This window comes from Crinia signifera, chromosome 19 (assembly GCF_055691185.1).
Source record: "Crinia signifera chromosome 19, ASM5569118v1, whole genome shotgun sequence".
Classification (NCBI taxonomy): domain Eukaryota; kingdom Metazoa; phylum Chordata; class Amphibia; order Anura; family Myobatrachidae; genus Crinia; species Crinia signifera.
The window spans coordinates 13,858,852-13,879,778 of NC_139226.1; the positions used below are offsets into that span (position 1 = coordinate 13,858,852).

Consider the following 20,927-nt stretch of genomic DNA (forward strand, 5'->3'; position numbering starts at 1 on the left):
CAAGGTCGACATGACTTAAGGTCGAATTTGCATAAAGGTCGACATGAGGAAGGTCGACTGGTCATAAGGTCGACATGGGTTTTTCACTGTTTTTTGAGCCGACATGTGCCCACAGGCGGTATTTCATGCCCTACCATCCACTAGGGCGTGGTGGGAGAATAAAATAGTGTGCCGAGCGCAGCGAGGCACCGTGCCCGAAGCATTGCGAGCGATGCGAGGGTCCGATTCTCATTGCCAACTGTGTCCATGTCGACTGTGTCGACATTCGGATAAAAAAACAGTGAAAAACCCATGTCGACCTTATGACCAGTCGACCTTCCTCATGTCGACCTTTATGCAAATTCGACCTTAAGTCATGTCGACCTTGGCCCATGTCGACCTTAAGTCAGGTCGAGCTTCCTGCCAGTCGACCTACTGGGGTCGACCTAATGACTGTAGACCTAAGTTCATTCTGACAGATGTACCGCTTCCGTAGTGCCGGCCCTGGAGGCAGGGAGATGTCAGACATAATACGCCTGGAGTGGAAGAGTAGCTGGGCTGCAGCATTGAGAATTGGAGTGTGGATCAGTAGTCAGGGAGGCCAGATGGGAGGAAGTCCAATCTAGGGATGATTAGTGATTGGATGAGGGTCTTAGTAGCCTCATTAATATGTCTGACATCTCCCTGCCTCCAGGGCCGGCACTACCACTAGGCATCTTTAGGAATTTGCCTTGGGGCGTCGGCCACTGGAGGTGAGCGACGCCTACACCAACCCCCCCACCCGTGAACCGACTCAGCAGCGGTCGCATCCCCAATCCCCCACTGTAGAGCGTGTCAGTGGTGGGGCTTGTCTAAAAGCCCCTCGCACTTGTAGAGTGACTTGGCGGGAGCAGTGGACCTGCACCCTGTGGAGCGATTTGGCGGCCGAAGCACTACCCCCTTCCTGGTGGCGGCCGCAATCCCCCCCCCATATGGTGGCAGCTTCACCCCCCCCCCCCCCGTCGGCAGCCGCATCCTTCCACCACTGTGGCGGTAGCCGTACCCCACCCCCCATCTGAGCAGATGATCGGCAATGCGCCCCCACCTGGGGTGCTGTGGTGCCTTGCCTACCTCCCTGTTATACCCCTTTAACATGTGCTGCTTAAAAGCAACGTCATGTCCAGGTTGGGCCCAAAACATGGGATTTTGCCAGCTTGATATTTCTGCAAAATTTCCAAGTCACAATTTGGGAAGGGGTATTACAGACCTTAAGCTGGCCATACATCAGGAAGTCCTAGGGTTACCGGTACTTGTGTACTAGCACGGCGCCCACGATATAATCCGTCACATGACCAGTCGAGATTGGACCCAAACTTATTCTGGTTTATGAGGGCCTCACTTCCCCTTCAGAATCCAATTCAAGCTTTTCACACTCATTTACAAAGCTCTCACCCTCTCCTATCCTCTCCCATTTACGGGATGTACCCTATCTCTCAATACACTCCTTCCCATTCTCTTCTCTCCGATTTTCCTGTGCTGCTCCCTACCGCTGGAACTCTCCCTCTCTATATCAGACTGCCCGCTTCTCTTCAAAACTTCAAACATACTCTCAAGACCCACTCCTTCACAAAGCCAGGCAACTCTCCTCCTAACCCAATAGCCCGAGGGGCCAATCAGAACATGGGTGTTGGGGCAGCGCTAAGCCCCTTGGATACATGTAAAAATATATATATATATGGTCCTGCTTTGACATTGATAGAGGGAAACCATATGGTTCACCCCCAATCGATTCCAAAACTATTCTACATCAGACATAAACCATTGATATTTGGAATCATCAATGGCCGATCATCAATCACTACACAGGACTGGCTAGGGGGAAAGGTGAAGGCAGTGCCATCAATGTCAGGACCACCTTACCAACTTTTTTGCCTCCTAATTAATCATGATATTCCAAATAATAATAATAATAATAATAATAATAATAATAATAATAATAATAATAATAATAATAATTAAAAGGGTTTAAGTTCTTTTTCTGTGATCTAAAAAAGGTACATGTATTGATTATTGTAGAAGTCTGGAAGCAGATTCCCCCATCTGTGTGTCCTGTCTGTGCATTGTGTAGTTCCCTCATACACATCACACTGAATAGAACTTTTTCTTTTCCTAATTAACCAAGTGAATTTGTCAAAATAGGTGTGAAAATTTCCAAGCAAACATGTTAATTCATCATAATGACCATCTAGGAAATATAAATCTTTTTGTGTAAAACATTTTTTATTTGACTTTATATAACAAATGTGAGCGGTGCCGGCACTTTTAGCGGATATTTTGCACATCTCTTACAGGGATGCTTGCACTCAAAGGATTAATTGCATGGCATACAGTAGTTGCACCTCCTGTCTAGGTGGAGCATCCTGTGGATAGTATAAATGAGGTCCTCGGAGACAAGTTCGTTATCAGAAAGAGTCAGAGGAAGAGAGAGCTACTGGTCTAAGTATGAGCTTTATTATTATTGCTTATGGATAAAGTAACATACTGTGATTGCTATAATAGATATAGTATATATATTTATGATCCTTATTTTTATTTTTAACCACTTTTAATATGTCTTTATGTCAGATAAATTTGTATTTAACTGTATTATGGGTTACATGTCTCTAGTATATATCCACTTAATAAAATAACACCCTACTGTAGCTATAATATTTGTCTAGAAAACACATTTCACAGAGAAGCCGCCCACAGTGCCAGATGTAAATGCTTTTGCTGAGCATTGCAATAGTCATATTTATTAAATATCCTCAATGTATTAATAGAATAAATACAATATCAATATTGTGTAATGTGATAACCTACCATCGGCTTCATTATTTTTTACTAGTTAAAAGCAATGTGCTTTCACTTTGCGTGATGAAAGTTTTTACTTCCACTTTGAGCTGTGACAGTTTTTACTTCCACTTTGAGCTGTGACAGTTTTTAGCCCACAAACTTTCCACCCCACCCCCCAGTGACTATCTGTTCCTATCTCCAATCTGTTTTCCCGGTTCCCTCTCCCCATATCCAGCAAATATGAAACAGATCAGTGTCCCTGCAAAAAATGCTTTCACTTCCTTTCTTTTAGAACACAAAGAAGTAATTTGGTTTGGTCCATCGAGCGGCCTCTGGTGGGCACTGGCGGTACTTCATCTCATAGAGGGGCGGAGTAGTTAGCCATATGTATATATATATATATATACTAGGTGATTCATCGCGCCCTACGGGCGCTCTTCACACCGGCGTAAGGGGCTGCGCCCCCTTAATTTGTGAACATTTGTATATGAGAAAGATGGTTAGAATTGTATGAAAGATGGCCTGTATTGCAACTTGAGTTATAGGTGAAATGTGTTAAATAGAGAGCATATGATGTGGAAGGGGGTGTGTATTGTTTTGTTTAATTAAAAAGCGGTTACAGAGTAAGATGTACATTGATAGTGTGGATGGTACAGTGACATTTGTGGGTGTGTGGGGGGGGGGGGGGTGCGTGCATGTTGTTTAGGTGTGTGTGTGCAATAGTATAGTAGGGTGTTTTGGGGTCAGCGGCTCCCCACTGGCGGAGGTCACGACACAGGAAAACAGGAGGCTAGGTAGTGATAGGGGTGTGTGGGAATAAGGGGGACTAAAGAGGAGGGTGGGGGACACTGTGCAGCTTCTGCCAGTGGGTGGGGGTCCAGCGTGGCAGCACAGGAGTACAGAACGGTGGCCCTGAGTCAGTGTCTCCTCCTACTGGGTGGGAGTTAGGGTACATGAGAGCAGGAGGCTGGGCTATGAGGCATGATAGGGGCATGTGGGCAACACAGCGTCAGCGACTCCCCAGTGGTGGAAGTTACAGTTCAGGAGAGCAGGAAGCTGGGTAGTGATAGGGGTGTGTGAGTATACGGGGGGCTAAAGAGGGGCTTAGGGGTGCCGTGAATTGTGGGAGGGGCGTGGGGGGTGGCGTGAATCAAGGGAGGGAGGGGGCGCAGGTGTCCGCGGAACGCGGGAGAGGGCGGGGGTCCGCAAAGCGTGGGAGGGGGCGTGAATTGCGGGAGGGGGGGGTTGCGAATTGCGGGAGGGGGGTGTGTGCGGGGGGTGACGTGAATCGTGGGGGGTGCGCGGGGAGTCCGTGAATTGTGGGAGGGGGGGGCACGGAGCGCGATAAATCACCTAGTTGGTTATATATTCTTGTAGAAGGATGGTAGGATGTTGCTGTCATTCAGAATGCATTTACATAAACAGTAATAGTAGCAGTAAAAGATCTGACTTAAAACACCTACAGTAAAACAGAACAGGTGTTATATATTATACAAAGAATTGGTTGATGATGTGTAGGTTGACGTGCACATAGTTGTCACTGTAAAAAAATTGCTACAAGAAAAAATCAACACAGAAAGGTCAACACATGTAAATGTTCACATAAGTGTGGCACTTCATTGGTGTCCATGTCGACACATGAGAATGAATATGAAAACATTAAAAAAAGAAAAATAAATCTTCAAAAACTCATGTCAACCTTTTTCATTGTCGACCATAGCCGTGTCAGTGTTTTGCATGTGCCATTTAATCCTGGGGTTGCCGTGAATCGCGAGCGGGGGTGGGGGGGGGAGGAGGTGAGGTGTGTCCGCGAATCACGGGAGGAGGGGTCGTGGGTGGATGCCGTGAATTGCGGGAGGGGGGGTCGTGGGGGGGGTGTGGGTGCCGCGAATCGTGGGAGGGGGGGACGTGGGGGGTTGCAGTGAATCGTGGGAGGGTGGGTCGCAGGGGCGGGGGGTTGCCGCAATAACAGGGGGGGGAATCGCGGTAGGGGGGGTCGCGGGGTGTGGGGGGTACCGCGAGGAAGGGGGGGCCTGGGGGTTGGCACAAATCGTGGGAGGGGGGGTCGCGGGGTGCCACGAATCACAGGAGGGGGTGTGTCACGGGGTGGGGCCGCAAATCACGGGAGTCGCCGTGATTTGGGGGGGGTGTGTGCTGTGAATCGCGGGAGGGGGGTCGCCGCGAATCGCCACAAGAAAAAATCAACACAGAAAGGTCAACACATGTAAATGTTGACATAAGTGTGGCACTTCATTGGTGTCCATGTCGACACATGAGAATGAATATGAAAACATTGAAAAAGTGAAAAATAAATCTTCAAAAACTCATGTCAACCTTTTTCATTGTCGACCATAGCCATGTCAGTGTTTTGCATGTGCCATTTAATCGTGGGGTTGCCATGAATGGGGGGGGAGGGACACATTGCTCTGTTTCTGGACTTTCTTCTTAATTTATGGATTACCATCACCTGTGCTTAAACACCTTTCTTATCAATTACCCTGTTTAAAACAGGTGATGACAATCATAAATTAAGATGGAAGTCCACAAACAGAGCATTCTGTCCCTCCTGGAGAGGGTCATGTTGGGAGGTATGGAGGTGTGGGGCGCTCACCTGGTGTGTCTGGTGAGTAGCTGTGTCTTTGCTGTGTAACATGGAGAGGCAGAGGGTGTCTGGCACTGTGGGCTCACTGGGCTGGTTCTCTGTCGTGTGAGTCAGTCATGTGAGTCAAAGGCTCCACCCAGCGTTACAGCTTCAGGCACACTTTGAGTGACAGATGTAGCCAAATATGTAGCCATGCACTTTAGGAGGAGATAGTGGGGGCCTTGATAAAGGTCTGGTGGCGGACCGAAACGTTGGCCCTTGGCCCACTGTCATGCACTTTGCACTTTATTTTGGTGAGATGGACTAAATAAAGGAAAAAAAATTGTCTGTTTTCAAGAAGACCGGTGAGTGTCCTCATTCTTTGTGGCTATATATATATATATATATATATATATATATATATATATATATATATATATATATATATATATATATATGTCAGAGAATACGAATGATAACATACAAACGTTGCTGTCACTCATGGTTAGTGGTTGGGTGAAGCCATTTATTGTCAAACAACTGTGTTTACTCTTTTTAAATCATAATGACAACAAAAACTGCCCAACTGACCCTGATCAAAAGTTTACATATCCTGGAGATTTTGGCCTCATAACATGCAGAAAAGGTGACGCAAACAGGATTGAATGGCTACTAAAGGTAACCACCTGTGGTCCTCACCTGTGATCTGTTTGCTTGTAATCAGTGTGTGTGTGTGTGTGTGTGTGTGTGTGTGTGTGTGTGTGTGTATAAAAGATAAGTGAGTTACTGGTCTCCAGAAAGACCCTTGCATCTTTCATCCACTGCCACACTGAATTCTGAGTCATGGGGAAAGCAAAAAAATTGTCAAAGGATCTGTGGGAAAAGGTAATTGAACTGTATAAAACAGGAAAGGGATATAAAAGATATCCAAGCAATTTAGAATGCCAATCAGCAGTATTCAAACTCTAATTAAGAAGTGGAAAATTAGGGATTCTGTGGAAACCAAATCAGGAAGGCCAACAAAAAGTCCAGCCACAACTGCCAGGAAAATAGTTTGGAATGCAAAGAAAAATCCACAAATAACTGCAGCTGAAATACAGTTCTCTCTGAAAAAAGTGGTGTGATTGTGTCAAGATGCACAATAAGGAGGCATTTGAAGAAAAATGGGCTGCATGGTCGAGTCGCCAGAAGAAAGCCATTATTACGCAAATGCCACAAAGCATCCCACTTACAATACTCCAAACAGCACAGAGACAAACCTCAAAACTTCTGGAACAAAGTCATTTGGAGTGATGAGACCAAAATTGAACTTTTTGGCCACAACCATAAACATTACATTTGGAGAGGAGTCAACAAGGCCTATGATGAAAGGTACACCATTCCTACTGGGAAACACGGAGGTGGATCGCTGATGTTTTGGGGATGTGTGGGGATGCAAAATGAATGCAGCATGTTATCAGAAAATACTGGAGGAAAATTTGCACTCATCGGCCTGGAAGCTGCACATGGAACGTACATAAGTTCAAGTTACTAGGGATTACGATCTCTGAGGACCTATCATGGACCTCTCATATTGGGTTGATAGCTAAGAAAGCCCAACAGCGTCTCTTCTTTTTGAGGAGACTGAGGGCAGCCAATTTTTCCCAGGAAAACTTAGTCAGATTTTACAGCTGTGTTATTAAAAGTATTTTATCCTATTGTATTACAGTATGGTTTGGAAATAGCTTAACTAAGGATCTGAAGAAATTAACCAGGGTAGTACATACTGCTGAAACTATTATTGCCTGTGACCTGTCCACTATCTCAGATATTTTTGTAAAAAACTGTAGACGTAAGAGAGATAGCATTATGCGAGATCATTATCACCCTTACAATTATGCCTTTTCCTTTTTACCATCAAACAGACGGTAGAGGAGTATAAAAGCTAGAACCTCTCGTCTGAAAAATAGCTTCTTTCCTACCGCAGTGTGTGATTTTAACTTAAACTGTTAACACTGTTGTCTTCTGTTGTATCTCCTCTGGGACTAAGATTGTAATTTCGTTGTGTTAGCAACTGTGCTGGTTGTTTTTTTACAATGACAATAAATTATCTTATCTTATCTATCTTATCTTATCTCTATCATAAACGTTCCAACATGACAATGATCCAAAACACAAGGCCAAGTCAACCTGTCATTGGCTACAGAAGAATAAAGTGAAGGTTCTGGATTGGCCATCTCAGTCTCCTGACCTTAATATAATTAAGCCACTCTGGGGAGATCTAAAATGTGCAGTTCATGCCAGAAAGCCCAAGAATTTACAGGAACTGAAGCCATTTTGCCAAGAAGAATGGGCAGCTTTACCATCTGAGAAAATAAAGAGACTCATCCACAACTACCACAAAAGACTTCAAGCTGTCATTGATGTTAAAGGGGACAATACACGGTATTAAGAACTGGGGTATGTAAACTTTTGATCAGGGTCAGTTGTGTTGTTTCTGTTGTCATTATGATTTAAGAAGAGTAAACACAGTTGTTTGACTATAAATGGCTTCACCCAACAACTAACCATTAGTGAAAGAAAAGTTTGAGAGTTATCATTCATATAATCTGATAAATGTGGAGAAAATCACAAATTCTGCTAGGGTATGTACACTTATGAACCCAACTGCAAGTACAAAGCAGAAATAGACTCTGTTATCAGTCTTGGACTGTCCAATGGGTGGATAGATGAGGGGATCGCGGAGTTCCTTACACAGGAGTTTCCGCGGATTCCCCTCATCTATGACATTTTGCTCCTGAAGAAGCTGGGTGCTCTAGCCCAGAGAAACGCGTTGAGCTGTTTATCAAGTGGACAACTTCATCTCCAGCACACCTTTTTAGCCTGAATTCATCCACAGAACCAAGACATCACTTAGTGCATTTGCACCATCCCATCCGGACTCATTATCCGAGGCAGACACGGAACATCCTTCATCCTCCAGGTTTTACCATCTTTCCACCAGAGACACCTAATTCTACATCTGGACTCTGTTGCTTGGATCGCCATTGGCCACCTGGTTATCTGCTTTAATGGGACTACATTCTAAGATGTCTATGTGGTAATATACTAATTATATGCTATATTCATACCATTACTGTGCTGTGATTTGAATGTCCACATGTGTATATTTATACATTTTATATTACTGTAACCCCCTTTTTTATGAAGTATCAAACTTCTATATGCTATTACAGCTTTTTAAATTCTATTATAATAAATTGTATTTTGTACAGGATACCGTTCCACATATTTTTGTTTTAATTTATATTCAGCCAGTGCTGGTACATACTTCTTTTATTTTTTCCTACCCAAAATACACAAGTCTATGATAGCGCCCCCTGGACGGCCAATCATTTCCTCAATTGTCTCATTATGCCAACCGATTTCCCAATATGTGGATTTCCACCTTCAATCTGTAGTCCAGAATACCCCTTACTGGTTACGGGATACCACCCACTTTTTGAATAAGCTGATGATGTTTGACAAGCCACTCTCCAACAGTATGCTGGTGACAATGGATGTCACCAGCCTATATACAAACATAGGCCATGAGGAGGGAGTGGCTGCCATTCGACGAACCATCACTGGGAGCTCACACTACAATGGTCCTGCATCTGAGTTTTTGATTTTACTTATCGAAGTCATATTACACAAAAATTATTTTATTTTCGATAATAATTTTTATTTACAGTTGAAGGGGACCGCGATGGGGTCAAACATGGCCCCATCGTATGCGAACCTGTTTATGTATGATTTTGAACATCGTTACATCATGTCAGATGCTAAATTTTCTTCTTTCATTTCGATGTACGTTCGATATATCGATGATTTATTTTTTGTTTGGACGGGTAGTGTTGAGCTCCTGGATGAATTCGTTGGGCAGCTTAACGCCCTCCCGGGCTCCATCAGGTTCACCCACAGTGTTAGTCTTTTATCCATAGATTTTTTTGATGTTTCTGTGTCGATTGTGGAAGGTCGTTTTGTCACCCGATTATATAGAAAGCCTACGGACAAAAATAGTCTGCTTCCAGCAACTAGCTTTCACCCACAACCACTTAAAGCCGGGCTACCGTATGCCCAATTGCTTAGGGCGGTACGTATCTCTTCATGTCAAGATGAACTAACCAGTGTCCTTGATTACATGAGTAAGAGCTTCTTGGATAGAGGCTATGCCAAGAAAGACATTGAGCGTGCAAGAGAGAAATGCCTTGCTTTGAAACGGGATGATCTTCTCAATGTGACAACTGAGAGGAAAGATAAGGAGGATAGGATGATGTTCTCAAACACGTACTCGATAACGTCTGGCAAATTACGGTCTGCTATGATGACACATTGGCACATCCTCAGCTCGGACCCCGTAATAGGGGATATGTGTAAAAAAAACCCCGATGTTTTGCTACAAACGAAGCCAGAACATAAAGCAAAGCTTAGTCTATTCAGACATTAGTCCCAGAGTGGACAGGGCTGAAACATGGCTCGGTGGCAGAAAAGGCTCCTTTAGATGCCCGGGGTGCGTCAATTGCAAGCATATAATCACAGGCAGCAGCTGGCAGCATGTTCTGATGGGTCCTACGTATGATTTGAGACATCGCATGGACTGCAACACAAGATAAGTGGTGTATATTGTTGTGTGCCCATGCCAAAAAGTTTATGTGGGCAAAACAGTGCGCACATTAAAGGAAAGGATCGCAGCTTACAGATCCTCTGTGAAAAAAGCACTACTTTAAGTTGAGAATACTACTCCTCCCGTTGCAAGACACTACGCCAATTTTGGACACAAGATGCGCGAATTTAAATTTATGCCCATTGATCATAAGACTCGGGGGTGATAGACACAAGAGACTCCTTCAGCGTGAGAGCCAGTGGATATACAATCTACGTTCACTGGCTCCACAAGGATTAAATGAAGAAATTAATATGTCTATATTTATCTAGGCTTATTGGGTTGATACCTGATGGTGCCCATTGGATCATGATATGATCCTGGGTCTATGTTTAAACAGTCCTAATTATCCTGTTTATCTGTTATGCTAATAGATGTCTTTTATAAGTTTCCTTTGTCCTTATTTTTATTTTTATTTTTTCTGCCTTGTCGCAATTATAATGGAATCTATTGTTGTTATGGAAGCGTGCTGATAACTGAATAATAACCTATCTTGTAGATTTATGATGAAAAGCACTGCCCAGCAAAATGTATTGAATATGGTTTCATTTAGTGCGATGTATTTATGTGCACTATTTTGTTTGTTTTGGACTTGGAGTATACCGGGTCACCATGGCAACGGTGACGCACCACTGACTAGTTCCGGTATGTGCGCCAGTCTACACGGCCCCCCATACCCTATGACCGCTCCGTTAGTTCCCCTTCCGGTTCTTTGGTTCCGGATAGAGGAGGATGACGCGGCGGATAGGAATGGCGGTGGGAGACAGACGGCGACACGGAGCAGGATAGCGTGGTGATGTACCTGCCTCAGGTGAGTAGTGGTATGGTCCACTTGCTTATATGTACCATCTAGACCCTTGCAGTTGTGGCTACCCTTTGAAAAAGGCGCTTGTGCGCCGAAACGGCCCGTCAGGGTACATGCTTGGCTCTTTGGCTGTACTGTCATGCTGCTTCTACATGGAATAAGCTGCCTATGCCTGTTGTACAGATGAGTACCTTCTTCATGTGTTGTTATTAAAACTGCCTTTATACGTTTATTGGATGTGCTGGTCCCATCTTTTGCATATTCTATGCAACTGGAGAGAGACTATCCTAAATCTATGACCTGGCACTCCCCATTGCCTATTGCTAGTGTGCGTCTCCCATCTGTAACATATATATATATATATATATATATATATATATATATATATATATATATATATATACACTAAACATCGGCACTCACCTTTCCTAGTTTTGGGGTGCCCTATGGCTTGTGACCACATTGTTTAAACAGACATTGTAGGGGCTCTGCACACACTAAATTAACTGATAATAAATAGTGGAGATTTGGTTCATGAATTGATCCATGCATTTAAGCCTGCAGCCCCCTTCACGGGACCCCACTTTTCTGCAGGTCCTAACACTATCGCTGAAAATGGCTACAATACACATAGCTATCACATCAATGTTTGATTCCAGGCATGCTATCTGGTCTAAAGCTCACAGCAGACTTTGCTTTTATAGGTGAGCAGCTACCAACACACCTGTCACTAATCATCTAGGGAAATGGTTAACATAAGCTATGGAATCTTAGTTAAAGCAGGGTGCATGAGAGAATGTGACCACAATAAGACTAATTAAAAAAATTAATCTAATATACAATATATACACTAAACATCGGCACTCACCTTTCCTAGTTTTGGGGTGCCCTATGGCTTGTGACCACATTGTTTAAACAGACATTCTCTCATGCATCCTGTTTTAGCTAAGACTCCATAGCTAAGACTAATCATCTAGTTCCCTAGATGATTAGTGACAGGAGTGTTGGTAACGGCTCACCTATAAAATCACAGACTGCTGTGAGCTTTAGACCAGATAGCATGCCTGGAATCAAACATGTGATAGCCATATTGAGCGATAGTGCTAGGACCTGCAGAAAAGTGGGGTCCCGTGAAGGGGGCTGCAGGCTTAAATGCATTGATCAATTCATGAACCAAATCTCCACTATTTATTATCAGTTAATTTAGTGTGTGCAGAGCCCCTACAATGTCTGTATATATATATATATATATATATATATATATATATATATATATATATATGTGTGTGTGTGTGTATTGTCCCCACCTTCATATTTAAAATTAGATGTGATTTTTGTATTTTCACAGGTATATATCAAAATGTTACAATATTACGCAGTCCTACTCCTACTGGCAATTGGTAAGAAGAAGAACCATGAAATACTGTATAAAGTAATTTCATTTTTTTTTAAATAAATATATATTTGTATTGGAGATTCATAATATTGGACCAAGGAAGGGAGGAGAAAATAGACAAATACTAAATTACACATTCATGTAAAACAAAACTTTCTCATTTATCTAATTCAAGTAAATTGTTTACCAAACAGCGCTACCTTGGTATGCTCCCATAAAACAATACACCACTAAGTGATAAATTGGTGATACAGAACTTTATAAAAGCAGGTTGAATTTCCGATATCAGGAGTTATTCAGTCCGAAATTACATAAAAATACCCTTTGTCCCCCAATAATGGATCCTACATCTTCTGGGAAAGCAGCTCTGGGAGTCGGGTAGCAGCTTGTGCCTGGGATTCTATTTGTCCTGCTTTTAAATCGTCAACTCTTGTGAGTTTATTACACACATTAAAATATCAATTTGTTTAAAGTACTACACCATGATGTTTTTTTTTTTTTGTGTGTCCTTACTGTAAGTCCCATTGTGGGGGGACAAAGGGTATTTTTATGTCATTTCAGACTGAATACTCCTGATATTGGATATTCAACCTGCTTACAAAGTTCTGTATCACTAATGCCCCTTTCAGACCGCACTTTAAAAACGGTATATTGCCGTTTTTTTACCGTTTTAAAACGGTAATGTGTGCGGTCTGAAAGGTGCAGGACCACTTATCCGGTTAGAAAAAAACGTTTTTTCTAACCGGTTAAAATGCAGGGTCCTACCCGTTTCAGAACCGGTATTTTAGGCTCAAAATCGGTTCTGAAACGGTATTTAGGACCCAGCCAATGAGCTGGGTCCTAAATTCAGCACAGTGAATACTTAATGAGCGCTCATTAAGTATTCACAGCACTGGAGCCCCCCCGCGCGTGTCGACACCCCCCGCGCGCGTGTCGACGCCCCCCGCGCGTGTCGACCCCCCCCGCGTGTCGGCGCCCCCCGTGTCGACTTACCCCGTGCCGGTATCTCCGTTGTGGTTCCCGGCACTGCAGCTCAGTATGCTCGGAAAGCACTTATGAAAAAAGTGTCTTTCAGAAAATGGCTGCCCCCATACGAAAGACAGTTTTTTTAAACAGGGTTTTTCTATGGGGCAGCCATTTTCTGGAAGACACTTTTTTCATAAGTGCTTTCCGAGCATACTGAGCTGCAGTGCCGGGATCCACAACGGAGGTACCGGCACGGGGTAAGTCGACACGGGGGGGGGGGGGGCGCCGACACGCGGGGGGGGGGGGGGGCGTCGACATGCGCGGGGGGCGTCGACATGCTCTCGGTCGACACGCGCGAGGGGGGGGGGGGGCTGAAGGCTGCACTGGCTTTGACCCTGTATTTGGAAAGTTTCCAAAAACGGGTCTGCCAGTGTCAAAAAATCGGCACTTAAACGGTAATATACCGTTTAAGTGCTGCGGTGTGAAAGGGGTTTTATCTGGCAGACCCGTTTTTGGAAACGTTTCCAAATACAGGGTCAAAGCCAGTTATGCGGTCTGAAAGCAGCATAATTTATCACTTATACCCCTTTCACATCGCACTTTTAAAACGGTATATTGCCGTTTTTTTTCCATTTTAAAACGTTTAAGGCTGCAATGTGAAAGTGCCATAGTTGATTTACTGGTTAAAGTTAACCGGTATTTCAACACGGATAAAAAGCAGAGTCCTACACGTTTTAAAGCCGTTTTTTTGGCAGTTTGAACAGCTCTATTTCAATGGCTTGAAACGTGTCCCTTGGAGGTTAAACGGGTTGAATGTTTGAATGGTATTAAATGATTTTTAAAACGGTTTTCACCTGCAATGTGAAAGGTCTCAAGGCTCAGACCCGTTTTAAAGTCCCATATAAGAATACCGGGTCATTACCCATTTCTGCAATGTGAAAGCAGTATTAGTGGTGTATTGTTTTATGGGAACATACCAAGGTAGCGCTGTTTGGTAAACAACTCACTTTGATATCGTTATATTTCTGGTGTTCTGACAAAAAAACAACACTTTTTATCAATTGCTGCATGCCTTGTGGTGCGCTATATATCTCAAACGACTTTTTTACATAATTTATCTAATTACAGATCTATATAAATGTATGTGTCTATTTAGCCTGTAGGCTTGCCCCCCCCCCCCCCCCCCCCCTCCAGGTATGGGTCACAAGCAAAATGTCAACACAATCAAAGGGTCCCCTTTCATTTTTAAAGCGACAATCGTTTACACTGCAAAATCAGGTTGATTTTACCATGAAATTGATTGCCGCTTTTTTTTTTTTTTTAAAGAGAGAAAACTCTTCCAAGATCTCTCACTTTTTGATTCTCACAAACTATAACATTTGGTCCCAGATATTGATTTGATTTAGATTACTCTTCTGTTCATTCATTTTGCATTTTTTTAATTGATAAACATAAACCATTATTGTCAGATGTTACATAGAGAATAACTATCTGTCTCCTGTAGGTGTCCAATCTGCCCTGTCCTTCGAACCTTGTAAGTAAAACAACAGTAATGATGATAATTGGATAATGGTTGCATTGGCATTTCTATAACGGGTGCAATGTGTATAGTGACCATGGTCGCTTTACCTTCTCTACACATGCTGAACATGCCTGCTTCCTGGCACAATTCAAAAATGGGGGAGAGGCTGGGCCATATTTGTCACTAGGCCCATGAGGCAAAGGCCTAGGGGCAGAACCTTTTACGGGTGGTAGTCAGACCAGAGGCGGAAATCCGGGAGACAACAGAGTCATTTGTTCCTCCAGGCCTGTAGGGGGCACTGACTCCATTGTCCCCCATTGCGTGTCTTGACTGCAGACAGTAAAGGACCCCCAGAGCAGAATACCAATCAGTATCACTGGCACTCCTGCTCCGCAACCTGGGCTTGGAGGTTGGCTCCTGTGACCAGCCCTGACTGAAGAGCCGGCACTGTGGGCACATGCAGAGGGAGGGTTGAGATGGACTGTGGAAGAATTGGTATGTGTCAGCCCGGCTCTGCGTTGGTGGGCATGGGGGATGGAGTACGGGCGGGTTTAAAATTCCACCGCTGCAGTTGGTGCTCTGTTGGTGTGGAGAAGGAGGGGGGGCTTTGGGGAGGGGGTTTGAGTCAGCTGCTCCAGCCAGTACCCCAAGATCTGAGATATATACGCTGCCACTGACATTATCAATGTGTTCTGCAAGGTATAGTTGCTGCTGCTATCTCTATCTGGGGGGGTGGGAGGGGGTGGCCTGACCCCTAATTCTGGCCCTGAGGATAGGGTTGCGTGTAGTGCCACAGAATGAATGGGCTCTGGGCTCCATGTTTACAAGATACACCACTGTTTGGATGTATTTTACTAGACATCGATAACAATACTGTAGAAATAATATGCGTTCATTTTTAAAATCACTTTATATTTTTATGACATATTTTTAGATTTGTCAAAGCTTTAACTTTAACATACAACCATGCGATAAAATAGAAAAAAATATGTACATACAAATCCCTATAAAGAACTCAATAACCTTTCAACGGTATTTAATGACGATGGACAGAATACTGATTATTAGGCAGTTTAACGGTTGGTATCTATGTGTCGGCATGTTGACATAGGTATTTACACCATGCCGATATAACAGTGTGGGTCAATTGATTGTCAATAAATCACACTGATCCCCTTCCATCTATTAAGCATGTCAAGCAATGTGCGCTTCATGATAAAAGGATAAAAGAATAATCGACTACATCAATATTATGACCTATAAATATTATTGATCTTTTTATCTCCATAGCAAGCTGCGGTGTGAACGCAATATGGGACAGATGTATGGGGTCATGTCCTCCTATCTGCGACCAACCTGTGCGCCGAGACTGCTCAAAGATGTGCAGGCCTGGATGTATCTGCCAAGGTCCATACGTCTCTACATCTAGGACCGATAATACCTGCATTTTACGGTCCCAGTGCCGAAACCTTACTTAGTGATGACGTAAACGGGGAATTCCATGTGATACGAGGTTCTCCCTGATTGGTTTCATGTTGCTAATATTTAAAGTACAGTATATGACCAGTTACTTAGCAGTGATCTGATTATCCGATATATACAGTATAAGTAATCTGTACAAAAATAAATAGAGAATATTCAGTGACAACATCTTAGACTGTTCTATAACCTGTGTGAGTGATAATGATGATGATGTTGAGGAAATGCAGTATGAGACTACTTTCCTACCTCTCAGGTGTCTCTCCAGGCTTGCTCTGCACTGCATACAGGGCCTGATAGCTGAGGATCCCCTTTTTCCAGAGATACCAGAATTTCGAAAATCGGCCCTGGGGAACTGGAGATATCCAACTTCAAAGCAGCAGTCCACATCCAACCTGTTAATTGCAATTCCCAGTCATATTTATCAGGTTCTCTCTGACTTAGAGTTTTTCTGAGAGTATTTTCCAAAAGCTGGGACTCTCCCCTTTTTGTCGACACTAGCGGCTTGTCTCTATCCTGCCCAGAACCAGAGATATCACCCTTCCAGCAGCAGATCCCTTCTCCAGCTCCAAACGTCTGGTGTACAGTTTTATATTTTTGTCAATGGATTGCTCTGGCTCCTGATTTCTGATCCCCGAGTCCCCAGCACCTCCTGAAAGTTGTGACTCTAGGTTTTTATACTATTGAAGGCTAAGAAATATATTTCCAGATAATGGCGATATCTGCAGTCAATCAAGCTGCCCTTCCACCGGAAAATGACGAATATTAAGCCCACTCCATTATCCAACCCTCCCCTGCCTATAAAACACCCCCTACCTCCCTGGACGTCATTTACAAGGGACCCTTCATTCAGCTCAGTGCCCCCTTCCACACGTTAGTGTTCTCCCTCCCACCACCTGTGCAGTAAAGGAGTAATTAGCAGAAGTTACTGCTCCAGGTCTTACATGTTGAGTGGAAGATAGAGCACCCCCTGCCACCCGTGGGACATCAAAGCTGCTGCTGATAGCACCCCCCACCCCTAGGAGGGAAGAAGGGGTAAGGGCCCCAGTGCATTGGTTTGCCCAGGGGCCCATACTGCTGTTAGGACGTCCCTGGCTGCACACCCAGGAGGGTGAATCCTGTTGGTAATCATTCATGGTCTTGTTAGCACCTCAGAGCGTCATACCGTAGCGCTCACTGTCATACCATAGCGCTCCCTCCTGACTCTGCTGTGTCTGTATCACCCTGTGATACTCAGTGCTGATCTCCATAATTTCTGTAGGCAACAGCCATGCTGCATGCATACCAAAGTTCCCTCCATTCCCTGTTATGGGTGCGGCCATCTTGGATTTGGTCACATGGCCGTTTCCAACAAATCCTAGAATTCCTGGTTCTGACATCAGAAACTCCAGCCAATCCCCATGCAGCTCTCCCTATATCTATAGTGGACTGAGCCCTGGGAGATCGGTGGGGATGGCTATCGTTGCCTTTTCCTTACATGGTTGCCATCAATGGCAAAAGTGCAATTGGCCATCGATAGTGCATTACTATGCAAAGCATGGCGATTGATGTTTTTGCATATCGATGGTAAACATTTTCTTTGCTAGATTGGCCTGTGGGCCAATTAAAATATGGGGGCGGGGGCTTCATGGGTGTCAGGGGCGGAGGCTTCACAGGTGTCACGGCCCCTTGGGGAAAAAAGCTAAATTAAACTATTCAGTTAAGCTTTATATCGATGGTGGGAAACCATCTGGTTCTCCCTCATTGATGGCAAAACTATTCGACATCAGCCATAAACAATCAGGGATTTCTAATCACCAATGGTCGATGGCCATCCTTAGAAATCGGCAGCACAATGATGTTTCCAGAGTAAGGTGCATGTCTCCACGGCTCCAGTGAGATCCTGCTGTCTCTGTGTGCACTCACCATCCTGCAGCACAGTATGGCTTCCTCCAGTGTCCGTGAAGTCTCTGCTCGGTTCCAGCTGCATTCTGCATTGCTATCTCCAGTTGTCTGTCTACTCCTCAATCATCGATCATCAACATCGATTGTTTCATCAATATTCTTCACCGTCTGTTATAATCAATTCTCAACATCGACAACCTTCAATGATTGCTACTGGTTGATTTATAAACAGTTGGCAATTATGGGGGAAATTTACTAATATGGATTCGTAGAAAAAAGGTGTATTCGTAGGGAAAAAATACACCTTTTTTTTTACGAATTTGTATTTTCGGGATTTTCTATCCCCAAAATACAACAATTCATATTCCTAAAGATGGAACATTCGTATTTGTATTTACAAATACGAATGTCTACACCATCGTTAGGATACGACAGGAATCACCATTCAAAAGAATGGTGGTTCCTGATGTACTAAGCAGCTGTATAGAAAACACGGCTGCTTTTGTCCACGAAAATACGGCAGAAAAATAGAACACCATTTTCCTGTCGTATTCTCATTTTAGCCTGCACGGATCAGTCAGATCCGTGCAGGCTGCGGTGTAAAAATAAATAAAATAAAATAAATAAACAAAAAAACGGCGTGGGGTCCCCCCCACAGCCATAACCAGCACCAGGCTGACAGAGCCTGGAGCCGGTAATTAAAAATCAGGGAACTCGACAAATAGGGGTTCCCTGATTTTTAACAACCAGCCCCAGGCTCCTGCTCTGGGGCTGGTTCCCAAAATACGGGGGACAAAATGAGTAGGGGTCCCCCGTATTTTAAGAACCAGCCCCAGGCAAAACCAGCCAGCAGGGTAATGCCACAGCCGGGGGGAGACTTTTTATGGAAGTCCCCCCGGCCAAAGCATTCATCCCTACCGACTAGTCAGCCTGGCCAGGGGCCCTGGGGGAGTGGGGACCCCCCCAATAAAGGGGTCCCCCCCCTCCAGGACTTACTGACCAGGCTGAAGCCTGGTGCTGTCCCCGATGCCCCTGGGCGGTGGGCATCGGGCTGATTCAAGTGCAAAAAAAGATTAAACTATTGTTTTTTACTGTGGCACTACAAGTGCCAGCAAGCCTCCCCAGCAAGCTGGGACTTGGAGAACCACAAGTCCCAGCCTGCTGGGCATTAAAGGGCCCGCTGGCACTTGTAGTTCCACAGTTAAAAAAATAGTACACAAAACACACTGACACAAATTTTAAATAAAAGTTTAATACACACATCACACACACACTGATACTTACCTATCTTGATCCTGTCGGTAGGTCGCTGGCTCCGGTGTCGGCGGCTCCGGTGTCGGCGGCTCCGGTGTCGGCGGCTCCGGTGTCGGCGTCCTGTTTGAAGAAAATCCATGGTGGACCTGTGGAAGGAAATCCTACTCACCAGGTCCTCCATGGATGGTCTTGTGTTTTCTGTCTTCTTTTCCAGGGCTTATTTCTTTATCTTCTTTCTTCTTTCTTCTTCTTTACGCTCCCAGGACTTTCAGAGCTTCAGAGATGTTTCCTCCTCGACATCTGGACTAAGAATGAATTCTAGCCAATCAGGAGCCGCCTAGCGGCCAATCAGGAGCCAGTAAAGTCGGCTCCTGATTGGCTAGAATTCATTCTTAGTCCAGACGTCGAGGAGGAAACATCTCTGAAGCTCTGAAAGTCCCGGGAGCGTAAAGAAGAAGAAAGAAGAAAGAAGATAAAGAAATAAGCCCTGGAAAGAAGACAGAAGACACAAGACCATCCATGGAGGACCTGGTGAGTAGGATTTCCTTCCACAGGTCCACCATGGATTTTCTTCAGACAGGACGCCGACCCGGAGCCGCCGACACCGGAGCCGCCGACACCGGAGCCAGCGACCTACCGACGGGATCAAGATAGGTAAGTATCAGTGTGTGTGTGTGATGTGTGTATTAAACTTTTATTTAAAATTTGTGTCAGTGTGTTTTGTGTACTATTTTTTTAACTGTGGAACTACAAGTGCCAGCGGGCCCTTTAATGCCCAGCAGGCTGGGACTTGTGGTTCTCCAAGTCCCAGCTTGCTGGGGAGGCTTGCTGGTAATTGTAGTGCCACAGTAAAAAACAATAGTTTAATCTTTTTTTTAAACTTGAATCAGCCCGATGCCCACCGCCCAGGGGCATCGGGGACAGCACCAGGCTTCAGCCTGGTCAGGTAAGTCCTGGAGGAGGTGGACCCCTTTATTGGGGGGGGTTCCCACTCCCCCAGGGCCCCTTGCCAGGCTGACTAGTCAGAGGACTGAATGCTTTGGCCGGGGGGACTTGTATAAAAAGTCTCCCCCCGGCTGTGGCATTACCCTGCTGGCTGGTTTTGCCTGGGGCTGGTTCTTAAAATACGGGGGACCCCTACTCATTTTGTCCCCCGTATTTTGGGAACCAGCCCCAGAGCAGGAGCCTGGGGCTGGTTATTAAAAATCGGGGAACCCCTATTTGTCGGGTTCTCTGATTTTTAATTACCGGCCCCTGCTCCTTCAGCCTGGTGCTGGTTACAGCTGTGTGGGGGACCTGACGCTGTTTTTTTTTTTTAATTTATTTAATTTTTCTATTTTTTTTAACACTCTGCAGCCTGCACGGATCTGACTGATCCATGCAGATTGCCTGTACGAATTCGTATTAGCGGCCGTATATATGGCCAGCTAATACGAATTCCTACGACATCGGTGGGTTACAAAGCAGTCGTATATGACTGCTTTGTACATTCCCCTCCGGAACACGACTTTGCATACGACTGAAACAGTCGTATGCAGTCGTAGGGGAAATACCAATACGAAA

General features: G+C 44.6%; 1 long non-coding RNA gene across 1 annotated transcript; it reads left to right on the top strand.

Moving 5' to 3' along the window:
* The first annotated feature begins 2,435 nt into the window (after positions 1–2,435).
* On the top strand, positions 2,436–16,397 carry LOC146041702 (uncharacterized). Its single transcript, XR_014463560.1, has 4 exons — positions 2,436–2,458; positions 12,212–12,263; positions 14,730–14,759; positions 16,038–16,397. It is a non-coding gene; the product is annotated as an uncharacterized LOC146041702 (long non-coding RNA).
* The last annotated feature ends 4,530 nt before the right edge of the window (positions 16,398–20,927 follow it).